Consider the following 12,369-nt stretch of genomic DNA (forward strand, 5'->3'; position numbering starts at 1 on the left):
GTCCCAGGTCTTGGAGTTTGCTGATCAGTTTTGAAGAGATGATGTTGCTAAATGCTGTACTGTAGTACAGAGTCTGTAGTCCTGATGAATTAAAGAGTCTGTAGTCCTGATGAATGTATCTTTATTGTCCAGGTGTTCTAAAGGCTTGCATAGAGCCAGTGAAATGGCTACGATGCTACGATAGGTGAACTGAAATGGATCCATGTCATAGCTCAGACTGGAGCTGATATGCTTCAACACTAGCCTTTCAAACCATTTCATCACTGCTGATGTAAGAGCTACTGGTTGATAGTCATTAAGGCAGGCTACTACGCTCTTCTTGGGCACTGGTATAATTGATGCCTATTTGAAACAGATGGGCACCATACACTGCTGCAGTGAGATGTTGAAAAAAAATCTGTAAATACATTGGTAAGTGGTCACCACAGATATTTAATACTCGGCTGATGCTTTATTTGGACAGGATCTGAATCCTCAGATTCACATTCCAGAAGGCAGCACGCATGTCATTCTCAAATGTGGACAGGACAGTGTCATCAGGGGATATGGGGGTACAAAGGGATGTTTCTTCCCTTTTACTGTTGTCAAATCAGGCATAGAAGGCATTGAGTTCCTCTTGGAGTGAAGCTTTGGTGTGTGCGACTGTAGCTTATGTCATTTAGGCCTTGCCACAGCTATCGACTGTCCTTTGTTGTTTCCATTTTCACCCAGAATCTCCACTTCACCCAGGAGATAGCTTTTCGTCAGTCATATGTGTTCCTTCTGTATTTATTTGGATCTCCGGACCTAAATGCCTGTGATCTGGCTTTCAGCAAGTTCTGAATTACATTGTTCATCCAAGGCTTCTGGTTGCAGAATGCCCTAAAGGATTTATGTGGGCACACTCATCTGCAGGTTTTTGATAAAAGTCTCTGAGAGCCCTGGTGTAATAATTCAGATCCTCATCTGTGTCCTCAAACACTGCCCAATCCGCTGACTCAAGGAAGTCTTGTAACTGTTCTTCAGCATTCTGCACCACCTTCTAGCTGTCCTGATCTCCAGAGTCTCTCTTTTTAAGCTCTGTCTCTATGAAGCTGATTCAACTTGCCAAAATGTGGTCTTAGGAAAGAAGAGTAAACCTTCCTTATGTTGGTGGAGCAGTGATCAAGTACGCTGAGACTTTTGGTACTGCACATCTTTATATCCTCACGAAACTCCAGTAATTTCATCAATTAGGACCTGCCTTTGTTGAATGCTGCATCTGCCTGATGGATCTATTTCACTCCAGATGCTTCACTATTTCTACTTAAATGATAACTTCAAGCGTTTTCCCAATTACAGATGTTAAATGAACTGGCTGATAGGTCCCTGCCTTTTGCCTACATCCTTTTTTAAATGTTGGCATGCCATTTGCCATCTTCTAATCCTCCAGGACCTGTCCAGAGTCCAGAAAATGTTGGTAAATATTCAACAAAGCCTCAACTATAAATTCTGCCATTTCTTTCAGTTCCCTGGGATGCATTCCATCAGGACTAGGAGATTTATCTATCTTTAGACTCAGAAGTTTGATCAGTACTATCTCTTTAATGATAGCTATTGCATCTCGGTCCTCATCTCCCATCACATCCATAACATTTGTCTTTGGCATGGTCAATGTGTCCTCCACCGTTAAGATCAACATAAAATTGTCATTCAAAGCCACAGTAATTTCATCATTATCTAATATCAATTCCCCCCTTTTTTTGAATATTTATTTAAAATATAAGCAACCATGATTAAACCAATAATACAAATATATCCTTAAAGTTAACATGGTTTATATATAAAAAAAACAAAAAACCCTTCTAACCACCCCTAACCCCTACAATAATACACCCCCTCCTCCCATCTCTACCCCACATATTCTAACTAACCACTAATAGAAAAAAAGAAAAAGCAAAAGAGAAGAACACCAAAACAAAAATTAATGCATAGTGGAATAAAGAAACCCCAATTAAAATAATTCAGATATGGGCTCCAAATCTTCTTAAAAATTATATTTAACCCTCAAATTATACATTATCTTCTCCAATGGAATACAGGACCTTAATTCTGAATTCCATCTCTGTAAACTAAGTTTTATCGGATCTTTCCACAAACTTGCTATATATTTCCTTGCCACTGCTAATGCCAGTCTCAGAAAAGCTATTTGAAATTTATACAATTTATATACCAAACAAAGTCCACTTGTGTTACCAGTTAAAAAAAGTTATGAGTCTAAAGAAAATTTTATTTTCAAAATTTCATGTAAACAATCTTTAACCTGAGACCAAAAAGGCCCTTATCACAAGACCATACTGAATGTAAAAGTGCACCACATTACATCAAATACACAAATCAGAAAAAAAAAACAAATTATATCTTTTTAAACTCTCAGGAATTAAATATAATTGATGTATAAAATTATGTTACAAGTCAATACCAGACATTTATAATTTTTGTCATAATAGTCTTCCAATAATCTCTATCCAAATCAACTCCAAAGTTTTTCTCCCATTTGAGTCTTGATTTATGCAAATCAATTTTAGACATTTTCCGTTGCAATAATTTATGCATTTCAGAAATAAATTCTTTATTCCCTCCATCACGAACCAATATTTCAAAATTTCAAATTTCAACTCTTTTGGAAGAATCAAATTCTTACCATCGATTTAATTTTATAATAACAAAAAAGAGTCTGAATTTGTATTTTATATCTTTCTTTCATTCTTTCAAATGAAAGAAATCGATCTAATTCATAGCAATTATTTACCATTTTAATCCTTTTCTGATCTCAAATCTTAAGAAGGTAATTATTAACCATGAAAGGAAAAGGTTTACTCTGTTACAAAGGAGTATATCTAGATATTTTATCTTGAATACCAATTTCTTTATTTATCCCATCCCAAATATCCATTAAATGAGATAAAATTGGTGACTTATAAGAACTTAACAATTTAACATTCCATTTATAAACAAATTGATTCTTTCTATCTTCACTAATTCTTTTAAATTCTATTCCAATTTTAAATTCCAAGTCAAAGGACTATCAAGATCAAACATTCTATTAATAAATTTTAACTGAGCGGCCTTTAGTAATTAAAAAAGTTTGGAAGTTGTAATCTCCCTAATTCATAGTCTCATGTTAATGTATGAATAGAAACTCTTGCCAATTTACCTTTCCATAAAGAAAATTCTAACTACTGTATTCAAATCTTTAAAAAACTTTTTAAGAATATTACAAAGAATAGTTTGAAAAAATACTGAAATCTAGGAAATGTATTCATTTTTATACAATTCACTCTACCAACTAAAGTTATCAGTAAGTCTTTCCATTTAATTAAATCCTCTTTAATTACACAAAATAATGGCAAATAATTTAAAGCATATAAATGATTTATATGACTATTTTAATACCTAGATAGTTAATTTGATCAGTCCATTTAAAAGGTACTACTCCTTTACAAACAGAATAATCAGCTTTAAACACTGGTATAAGTTCACTCTTATTCCAAATCACTTTATATCCCAATAATTCTCCATATTGTTTTAACTTTTCTTGTGTTTCTTGTGATTCTGTTAAATAAATCAACACATCATCCACAAACAAACTAATCTTAAATTCATCCAGTCCTGTTTTAATACCCTTTATATCCTTTTCCTGCCTTATTAATTATGCTAAAGGTTCAATCACCAATGAAAATAATGCTGGTGACAGAGGGAAACCCTGTCTAGTAGTTCTTGTAAATTAAAAGATTCAGATAAAAGCCCATTTGTCATAATTTTAGCTTTTGGTTGTTTATATATTGCCTGAATCCAACTTATAAACATTGGTTCAAACCAAAATTTTTCCAACATTTTAAATAAAAAAACTCCATTCTGCCCTATTAAATGCCTTTTCGGCATTTAATGATAAGACAATTGATAAGTTGGATTTCTCCCGTGAAATTTTAATTAAACTAATTAATGTAATTACATTATCAGCAGAATATCTACCCTTAATAAAACCCGCTTGATCAATGTGAATCAACTTTGGTAAAAATTGCACTAACCTATTAGCCAAAATCTTAGTCAAAAGCTTATAATCAACATTTAATAATGAAATTGGCCTATAAGACCCAGGATTCAAAGGGTCCTTATCTTTATTTTTAAGAATTACTGTTATAATAGCCTGTGAAAAAGATTCTGGTAAAGATCAATTCCCCCGCCTCATTCTCCAAGGGGCCAACATTCATCTTAGCCACTTTATATAATTATAAAAAACTTTTACTGTCCATTTTTATATTTTATGCAAATCATTTTTTCATAATCTATCTTCCCTCTTTTTTACTTGCTTTGTGGGTCTTTGTTGCTTTTTAAAGTTTTCCCAATTTTCTAGCTTCCTACCTTTCCCAGCAACTTTGTGCACATGAGCTTTAACTTTGATGCTTTCCTTTAATTCCTTAGTTATCCAAGGCTGTCTCTCCCCAGTCTCACTGTCCTTGTTTTTAACTGGAATATACTTTTTGTTAGCACTATGAAAAATCTCTTGCAAGTCTTCCACTGTTCCTCAAACGACCCTTCATATATCCTGCATTTCCAGTCTACCCTGGCCAACTCCTCCCTCACCCCCTTGTAGTTTCCCTTGTTTCAGCATAATACACTCATTTTAGTCAGAACTGTTGGACCCTTCATTTGTTATATGATAAACTCATTCATACTGTGATCATTCTTTTCAAGAGGATCCCTAACTACAAGATTGCTGATTTTACCTGTCTCATTGCACAGGACCAGAACCAAGATATCATGTTCCCTTGTAGGTTCAGTAAACATGTTGTTCTAAAAAAACCATCATGTATGCATTCTATGAAGTCCCCCTCAAGGTTGCCTCGACCAACCTGATTCACCCAGTCGATGTACATGTTAAAGTCCCACACAGTAACTCCTGTTCCATCTTTAAATGCTTCTTGGTTTATTGCCTGTCCCACTGTAATGTTATTATTGGGCAGCCAATAGATAACAACCACTAGTGATGTTTTTCCCCTTACTTTTCCTAATCTCTACACAGATGGATTCAACATTTTGTTCCTTAGATCGTATATCATCTTTCACTATCATCTTGATCTCATCCTTAACTAAGGGCGCTACCCCACCTCCCTTACCTTCCTGTCTGTCCTTCCATATTACTTGATATCCTTGGATATTTAATTCCCAGTTCTCCTCACCTTGCATCCATCTTTCTGTAATGGCCTCTAAATCATGCCCCTTTTTACTGATTTGTACCGCAAGTTCCCTGACATTCTTTCAAATGCTACGGGTATTTAGATAAAGTTCCCTTATACTCTTTGTGCTTTTAAAATCTGGTAAACCTTTGCTTCTTTTGCTCTTGACTTTTAAACACTTTGCTCTTACTTCTCTGTTTTTTAACTTTTGCTTTCACCTTATCCACACTCTTCTCTTTTACTTCATCCATCCCTCTCCAATCTGTTGAACCTAGCCCTACTATTTAAAGACCTAGTTATGCAATTAGTCAGGATCCAGATCACATCACTGTTCAGATGGAGCCCATCCCCTTTGAACAGTTCCTTTCTTCCCCAATACTGGTATCAATTTCCCATGAATTTGAGCCCACACCATTCCTCGAGCCGTTTATACTTATTTTGTGGTCAGATTAGAAACAATAAATCAGTGAGAGAGTCAGTGAAATGTGGACCCCAATGACCACTGATTAGTCAAATGTGCTCTGCAAAGTGGCATCTTTTGTTTAGTTAGAGCAATTTTCATCCACATGAATCAGTGATTGAAGTGTGCAATTTGAAACATTTATCACAGATAATAGACAACATTAGAGCATAAACAATTACAAAAGTATTGCTCAGTAAGAATGTCACATGCAAATTGTTCCTTCCACAACTCTGGGGAACACAACTGCTGAGAATATTTCTATCACTAACTCTATCAGTGGTTTCTATCAATGTCCATGCAGAATATTATGATGCATACAATTATTATATTTTACTCACAGAATTGCAATATTCTGGTCTTCCAAGTAAAATGCTACATGTAAAGCAAATTCATTATTCAGGGGAAATTGAGGGAAATATCTATTAATACAATTTGGTAATTAATCATAAGACAATATCAATACATTGAAACAAATTGAATTAAATGTACAAATATTTAATAAAATCTTAATCAAATCAGAGGTGAACACATGCTGATCACTGTTTTTGTTCCAGATCTGAAATGAGCTATGCCACATGAATAGTGTTATCGAAAACTTTTAAATCTGCTGAACTCCAATAGCCTCATTGTGAAATGCTTACTTGGATCATGCCATAAATATCATTAATTAATAGAGGAAATAAATAAATATTAGTGTTAAAATTGTAATAATGTATGAAAATAATGACAAAACTTGTATTATGGTAAATGATCTTAAGGAAAATGGATTGTGTCAGATGTATGGCCTAACCAATCCAAGCAATATTAATGTACCATTTAAACCCCCATCCAATATTTCTAGGCTAAATCTATCAACACAATCTCCTTTTCTCCTTTCACTTGTATGCATGTCTCTTTGTTATTAATTTCAACTGGTTTGCCTCATTGTAGGTTACACGTTGCCACTGCTCTCTAAATAAAGCAATTTCTGCTGAATTTCTTGATGACTGTCTTAAAATGATGGCCTCTCATTATTCTCTTTCCAAAAAGTGAAAATAATATCTCCCTATCCCTTCTATTGAAACCCTTCATTATTTCAAAGATGTCCATTAACTTTCCTTCAGCAGAAAAAATGTCTACACTGCCTATAAGACTGAAAAATAAAATGGGATGTTCATTTGTTCAGTGTTATTTGAACTAGTTCCCAATTTGATTTTCAGCCCCATTGCAGTTAATGAGAAAATGTAAATCAATTAGTAATTTTGTTAAATATTTCACAAGCCAGAATATAATAAAATACAAGAACCCATTAACGTTCCATAATATAAAATGAAACACTGAGAGGATAGGTTTCATTTATTATTGGGCTTGAAATTCCCTTCAACATTTACCTTCTGATGCAATTTAACTTACTTTGCCTTGAATATCTCCTTCTATCTTGATCTCCTTTCTATTTCAACAAGAAATCCAAATATGTGCTCCAAAAGGTCATTAGAGCAGCCAACAAAGGGTACACTACCAAGCTCGAGTCCCAAGGGACATCCATGATGCTCAGGGTATGCATGCTGTCAGAGAATACAAACAAGTACTAGCAGCTTGGAATGTAGCACTCCCTGATAAGTTAAACATGTTCTATGCTCACTTCAAACAGGGAGCTATGGTATGACATTCGCATCACTACTACAACCGATGTGGCACCCATGGTCACTGCCGCTGAAGTCAGGTCAGCCTCCTAGCGAGTGAACCTGTAGAAAGCGACTGGCTCAGATGGAATCCTAGGACACGTCTTGAGAGCCTGTGCAGATTAACTGATGGATGCATTTGCAGACATCTTTAATCTCTCCCACCATCTTCTCTTGCTTTATGAAGGCTACCATCTCATGCCAGAACACAAGAAAAGCATAATAATAGGCCTAAATGATGACCTACTGGTGGCTTTGACATCCATCTTGCTTTGAGAGGTGGGTCATTGTTGATATGAACTCTAGTCTCGCTGCCAGTCTTGTATCACTTCAATTTTCCTATTGGCCAAACTGAACCACGGCAAATGCAATTTAACTAGTTTTTCACGGTACTAGAAGACCTGGATGCCAAGTACATACATTTACACTACTGTTTAGCTACAGCTCTACCTTCAATAAGCATAGTTGCTAGTAAAATCATTTCCTAATCAGGATCTAGGCCTCTGCTGACTAACAGATCACAATCAGCGAAGATTGGTGACAGCATAGAACGTCACAGCACAGTAGAAGACCTTCGGCCCAATATGTTGTGCTGACCTCTATAAATCTACTCAATAATCTAAACCTTCCCTACCTCTCAAACCCATAACCCTCTATTTTGTTTTGCATCCAAGTGCATGTCTAAGATCTTCTAAAGTCCCTATTTTACCAACCTCTAACACCATGCATGGCAATGCATTACAGGCACCCCACTACTCTCTGTGTAAATAACTTACCTCTGATGTCTCCCCTAACCTTGTACAGATGTTCTCTGGAGTTTGCTATTCTTGCCATGGAATAAAGGGACAGGCTGGTTGTCCACCCTATCTATTGCCTCTCATAATCTTGTAGACTTCTATTTTCACTCTAAAGAGAAAAGCCCTAATCTCTGTTAACCTTGCCTCATTAGACATGTTCTTCAATCCAAGCACCATCCTGGTAAATCTGTGCACCTTCTCATAGCTTTCATATCCTTCCTGTAATGAGGCAACCAGAACTGACCTCCTCCATCATTGCACTCAGTACCAGCACTTCTTTTGATATGTGCTCAGTCCACTGCTGTAGTCTCTCTATACCTATGACTGTACAGTCAACTGTCAATCTCCATGTTCAGACTCACCAATGGCCACATGGTAATGGGGTGGATGTAAAAAAACGATGAGTCAGAATACAGGAAAGAAAATGAAAGTCAAGATGACAACCTCTGATTCAATGTCCATCAGACAAAAGAGAAGGTAATTAACCTCAGGAGAGAGGGAGAGTTCATACACTCATTAGTAGCACTGAAGTTGAAAGAGTACATGTCCTTAATGAATAAATATCTCTAATGATCTGACCTGGAACAAGGATATTCACGCAATGATCAAAAAAACACACCAATGCCTTCACTTTCTCTGAAGACTAAAGAGGTTCGGCATGTCCCCCCCCATCCCTCAACAACTTCTACATTAGGAATCAGATCAGAAGGTTTTGAATGCAATTCACAACATGAGTCCTTCACCGGGAATGTGGAACAGGCCCAAAAGATTGATTGCCTTTTATTTCCAAGGATGCTGTGCGACCTTCTGAGTTTCTCCAGAACTTATGTGTATTGCATGAGACCTCAGCAGCTGCAGATATTATTTTTAATTTCTCGCTATTCTAGATATTTTGTGATAAATAAACTTAAACTTACCTCTCACTACAAATATACAGATAGAAAGTTCTTATAATTCTAAAATTTAAAAAAGATCATAACCCTACAACATGTGATCAGGCATTTTGGCCCAACTCATGCCAACTCAAGTTGGCATCATATTGTGTTAGTTCTTCCCTGAGTACTTGGTGAACAGCTCTCTATGCCTCAGTGATTCAAGTGCTCATCCAGATACTTTTAAATGCACTCAACTACCCAGTTTCAATTACTCTCCCTTGTAATGTGTCTAAGGTACTCACCTAACCCTAACCCTAGCCCTTACCCTAACCCTAATCACATCTTTCCTGATTCTAGGATATTACATTGCCAAAATTCAGTCTTTTTTTTAACAATTACATATCTTAGATTGGAGCTCTTAACCCTTTCAGAAAAGATTGACTGATGCCAGCCTGAAAGTCTATTGAAAGTATGGCTATGTTTTGCTCTGCACCAGCTGTTTGCTCTTCACCATATATTTTTGCAAAGTTAAATTTCAATTCTGGTATATTCTCTCAACTTTCTGCACCAAAACTATTGCTCCCCCACAGTTTTTCCCCCTTTTGTGAAAAGACTCGATTTCACTTTCTCAATTTCTTGCATGTTATTCACTGCACACAATGTCTACTTCTCCATATTGGGAAAATGGAACATGGATTTGATCATAAATGTGAAGAACTTTTTTGAATGTAATCCTATTCATTCAAAAGTTTCCATCATTCTGAGATGAATCTTTCTTCTCCACTGATCTGAAATGAGCAACATGTCACTTCCTTCCAGAAACTCCAGGTTCATCTGGCATGAGCCACTCAAATTCTTTTAGTTTGCCTTTTCCTCTCTCTATACTTACATATCATTCACATGAACTTTGAAACTGTTTTATTTACCCTTTTGTTCTTTTTTTCATACCAAGATTGAACTTCAAAGTTCATTCACCATATTTTATGTTCTTTGGTATTGCAAAGATTATATTCTCAAGTTAGTAACTATTTCAAGATGCTTGGTTTTTGTTGTTCCCCAGTCAGTGGCCTGTTGTTAAATGAAATTGTCTTCTTTCTGATGCACAACTTTCAAAAAGAACTCTAAACCATGAATGTGTCTAGTCTCTTGGGTGGATATAAAAAAAAATTGACACGGTATTGAAGAAAGTCAGGAAATAGACTTCAGCGACTTGGTTACCATTACAAAATTAAGTATCTGTTCAAATGTGGGGAAATTGTAGTACACAAAGGCTGCTAGGTTTACCATTTTGAACAGCAGCCACACTGGCAAAGTATTTCAGAAAGCCTGAAGCACTTTGGGATATCCATATGGAGATGGTAGTCACCATAAAATGACAGACTTGTTAAGGATAGGGTTAAGTTTAGAAATTTGGATTAGTCACCAGAAATAATAAAGTTTTTGGAAGCAAGGACTTTCTTCAGAGGGAAAGAATGATTGCTATTTGTAGCTCCAAGAAAATTTGCTTATCAAATGCCCCCCTCCTCTCTTCTCCACCACTTTTCTGCTTTGGCTTCGCTGAGATATTGGGCTACTTTTAAAGATTTGGAACTATTTTCTAGCCAGTGAATTCCTGAGAAGTAAATTTGCTGCTGTAATATTAAATCCATTGCATCTCTCAATGGAAAACAGATGCTCAGGATCATTTAACATGCCTTGGGCTCTTCTTGTTTCAAAGTATCTATCTTTGATCAGAGAAAGTGTAAATTTATACTTTGGCTCATAATGAATTTAGCTTACATCTTCAATGTTAGATAAAAAAACTGAACAAAATGAAGTAAAATTGAATACATTCTTAACCAACTCTCGGACACCTTGGATCTTTTTTTTGTTTATAGTCAATATGTTATGATTGCCCAGAGCAGATAACTTTTGTTTACTTATTTATAGTCTGCACATACACATGCCTGGCCTATCCATTCTCACTGCACTCCTTCCACCTCTCTTTGGTCCAAACTTTCTTCTTAATTCCTCTTGAGAATGGCAGCAAAGTCTATCATTCACTTTGTCCTGGAAGAGAGAAATCTCATTGCTCTTTGCTTGTTGGAATCTGTCAAATATTATTCTTAGAGAGTTGAATAACTCTCTAAGAACTTGAATAATATTATAGTTATCTTATAAGCAAGCTGGTAGTCAGTGTGCAGTGTAAGGGCGAACAAATAGCAGTGAGGGTAAGCAACCAATCAATGTTTTTTGCAGAAAATTGTAAACATCTGTAATTCATTGAATGAGGTGGAGATACGGGCTGACAAAAACAAAATCCTCAAGTTATTTCAAGAGTTCTTAAGTAAAGGTAAAGATTTCATTATTGTCATGTAATACCTCATTTATAATGGAACACACATCTTTACCTTTGTCTTCCATAAGGAAGACAGCGTGTGGCCACTTTGGCAAGCACCCCTCACTGAAATGAGGCCCCAGTAAGGAACAAACTTACAACCACTGGTTTACAAGCCCAGTGCTTTAATCACTAAGCTATTGGAGCCTCCAACCTAACTCCAAGCTTGGTGGTTATGTTAATCTAGCAAATGTGATTTCAAATCCAACCATGGCAATTTGAGAACTAAAATTTGAATTGAAAAAAAAAAATCAGCAAATGAAGTAATTTGTTCTTGTAACAATCTAGCTGCTTCTTTAATGTCCTTTATGGAAGGAAATCTCCCTCTAGCCCAAATGTAAAGCAACCAGGTCTGACAGGTTTTCTCAAAGGGCAATAAATTCCAGCAATCAGCATAACTTGGGATAGTAGATTTAAGTTTGATATCAAATTTGCTGCTAAATATAAAAAAAGTAGGATTCTTTGCGAATTGTACTTGGTTCAATATATTCATTTAAAAAAATTCTTTGTAAAATCTTTCAATATCACCTCCAGAATTGGCATTTTTATAGCATTTCATCTAAGTTTTATTTCAGTTCTTATACTGTCACCTTCATGTTATTTATTTTCACCTTTCTTTATTCTTTTATGTGGGTTGTTATTTTGTTCTTTATTGATATTATTTGAGACTTTTCTTTCACACTTTGCTTCACTTTATTTTATCTTAATGGTTTCAATTCACATTTTGTTAAGTTGATGATCAGGATAGAATATTAAAGTATTTCTTCTCATTGGCATCATCTCAAGATGCAGTGAGGCCCAAATTCTCTCCCCTGGTTATTCATTATTTTTCTATTTAAGAAAATATATCTTTTTTACTGAATTAAAAACATGAGGTTGGGATGCACTCATATATGTACCTGATTCCCCTGAAAGCAAATGAATGGAAACAGAAAGTATGCTGATGCCAAACAAAATATTTATCTTACTTCATTTTTGCTTTCTACTTCATGATTATC

General features: G+C 35.6%; 1 long non-coding RNA gene across 1 annotated transcript in view; it reads right to left on the reverse strand.

Moving 5' to 3' along the window:
* LOC138738812 (uncharacterized) overlaps window positions 1–12,355 on the reverse strand; it is a 37,948-nt gene extending 25,593 nt beyond the window's left edge. The window contains exons 1-3 of the long non-coding RNA XR_011341786.1: window positions 12,271–12,355; window positions 10,935–11,043; window positions 6,000–6,033 (exon numbers count right to left, since the gene is read on the reverse strand). This is a non-coding gene — a long non-coding RNA (uncharacterized lncRNA). The remainder of the gene's footprint in view (window positions 1–5,999; window positions 6,034–10,934; window positions 11,044–12,270) is intronic.
* Between the last annotated feature and the right edge of the window lie 14 nt (window positions 12,356–12,369).

The sequence above is a fragment of the Narcine bancroftii genome, chromosome 1 (genome assembly GCF_036971445.1).
Source record: "Narcine bancroftii isolate sNarBan1 chromosome 1, sNarBan1.hap1, whole genome shotgun sequence".
Classification (NCBI taxonomy): domain Eukaryota; kingdom Metazoa; phylum Chordata; class Chondrichthyes; order Torpediniformes; family Narcinidae; genus Narcine; species Narcine bancroftii.